Genomic DNA, 2,981 nt, shown 5'->3' with positions numbered 1-2,981 from the left:
TCTTCAAATTTATGTCGCATTCCCAAACTGTTGATTTGACGATTTATTAATATAGCATGCATGGAAATGCTTTAAACTTGATATTTAAGTTATTAATTTTGCACTCTTGATTAAAATGATGAATTTAAAAAAAAAGCGTGATGCACGATTTCAAAATTATTAATTTTTATCTATTTCGTTTCAGGATTCTAATTTAAGAACACTTCAATGTTAAACAGCTCAATTAGTGTTGAAGTAATTATTGTTAAAGCGTCCAATTAACAATTAATAACATTTTTAACGTTTTAGAGTGATTAAACTTTGAAGCCTTCAATTATTCAAAATTATTCAATTTTGACCTGTGAAAATGGCAGTGAATGTTTTTTTTTGTTCAGAAAAATCTCATTTTTGAATAATAATATCTATCTAATAATTTTGAAATTTCATTTGATACTACATGATTATGATTCATCTTAATAATATTTTTATCATGTTTTAAATGTCTAAAGTTTTAATTTAAAATTATAGTTTTGAATGCGCAAATTTAAAGCAGATTAATTTTTAAAGCATTAAACCTAAAGTTGTTTAGCTTCAAAAGTTTAAATTCGCAAATATTTTTTTCGAAGTTTCTTAGTTTTTAAATGATCAGGAACGTTATTAATTTTGTAATGTTTAGCTTATTATATTAGGCTTTTCAGGAAAATATAACTAATTTAAAAATTACAGAGTTTTTTGCGCGAATGCTGTCGTCTTAATTAATGATTTATGACTTTAAATATTAATTACAACAATGTAGTCCTTAAAATTAAAGAAAATTAAAGCCTTGCAATTCTTGGAAATCTTATTACAAATCCTTCAATGTTATAAATTTTTTTTTTGAAATCCTTAGAAATATCATAAAATCACTTTGAATCTTTGCAATATGATGAAATCCAATAAAATCCTTTAAAAAATCATTGGAATTTCATTTGAAATCAGGATTTTATGAGACTGCAGGGCCGTCCATCAGCTTGAGCAGATGACCTTTAAAGTCCTAAAAATATTTTCAGATTATTTTTCTATTTTGAAATCCTTTAAAACTTCCTAAGCATTGTGAATAAATTCTTTGAAATCACCGAAAATATAATCAAATCCGATGAAATCCCTTAAAATGACATTAAATCTGATGATATTACTTGAAATAGCTTAAAATAATTGAAGTTTTATGAAATCCTTTGAGACCCTAGAAAATTGATCAAAATACCTTATTTAGAGCCTTTGAAATTCCTTAGAATTACTGAAATCTTCGAAAATGTTATGAAGTTCCTTTAAACTCCTTTGAAATATTTGGAAATCCTCTGAAATCCTTTCAAAGAATGTTTCGAAATTTACAAATATTCTTTAAAACCGCATACTAACCGAAATACTTTTAATTATCTCCAAATCATTGAAATCCCTTTATTTTTTTTTTGAAATTCTTTGCAGGTTATAGAAATATCATAAAATGTTTAGAATTTATTTATATTTAATCAGATCTGTTAAAAATCATTTAAAATCATCCCATAAATATCCTTACAAAATGTTTGTAATTCTATAAAAAGTCCCTTAAATCATTATAAAAAATCCATAAAACCTTTTAAATCCTTAGAAATGTTTCAAAAATTGAGTAGAACGGCTTTTGCGACCGGCCTACAAGACTTTTATCGGGTTGATTCATGAATCCCAATCTATATCTGAACGCTCATTTTTCCAAGTAATTAATAATATATCAATTTTTTTAACCTAAAAATGTCGAAAAGAAGGAAAATATAGTTGTTTTTTTTCTTTCAAGAAAAAATAACCCTTAAATCGAAAAAAGTCTGATAAAATTATTTCATGAATTGAAGAATTACGTATGATTTAATAATAAATGTAAATAATTTAAATATAAAGGAGTTATAATGTTTCACATGATTTTTTGTTGTACTTACGCACTCAATATTTAAATGGAACATTTTTTCTGATATGAAAGTTTTACACTTTAAATTGTTATGATTTGGAAAAATGTTTTCTGATCGAGTAATGACCAGAAAGTTGTTTTGGTTTTTAGAGGCCACTCTGAAACACTTATTTCGAAAATTTTACTGCTCATAAGAAACTTATGTTCACATAGCTCTCTCTATGCGTATACAATTTTCAGTCGGCGCCCCCTACAGATCACTTTTCTGAATTCGCACCTGTATGCATAAAACCCCATACATGCTTAAGTATAATTAAAATAATAAAAGTATTTTAAAAATTTATATTTTTATATTTAAAAAAGTTGAATGATAATTTTGATCACAAAACATAACCTCATAGTTGCTGATATCCTTCGGCAGCCGTAGTTAAGTAAAAAGAAAGTATAGAATACATCAACCACATGCTACAAAATAATGCATATTAATTCTTTTTTTTTAGGGAACAAGCATGAACCTACGCCTTTTCTAAAAAATATTGAAAGCATGTGACGTCACGCAATCAAATAAAAATTTAAAAAAAGCGTTTTTTTAATGATACTCGTATTGTTAGTCATTTTAGAGTAAATAGTTTCATATTCAAAAATAAAAAATATAGTTATTATTATTATTATTACACCATTAAGCTATTTCCCTTTCGGGGTAGGCGTGACTCACTCAGCAGGGGAAAGGAGTAGTGTATGGAAGGGATAGAGATTTTTCAGATTGATCCAGAATTCTCGTGCTATTTAAGTAAATAACACGTTCGTTCTGCAACACTGCTCCGACCCAGGTTGCTGATCAATCTCTCTAGCAATCACCCCAAGCGAAGAACCTCACGAAGTCGTCATGTAAGGTTCCCCACTTGGGTCCATTAATAGCCAAGGTCTTTGTTTCAGGCGTCATTCACTCTACTGCCACTCTTTTTTTTAAACTATTTGCCGGCATGCTTTCCTGTCCTGGCATACTTCTCTAGCTTCTTTTATGTCCATGCATTTTTTCATGCAGGCTCTCGTGTTTCTGTGACTTCTTATGTCTCTTCTAAGT

The sequence above is a fragment of the Belonocnema kinseyi genome, chromosome 7 (genome assembly GCF_010883055.1).
Source record: "Belonocnema kinseyi isolate 2016_QV_RU_SX_M_011 chromosome 7, B_treatae_v1, whole genome shotgun sequence".
NCBI classification, from domain to species: Eukaryota; Metazoa; Arthropoda; class Insecta; order Hymenoptera; family Cynipidae; genus Belonocnema; species Belonocnema kinseyi.
This window is presented reverse-complemented; position numbering follows the sequence as displayed.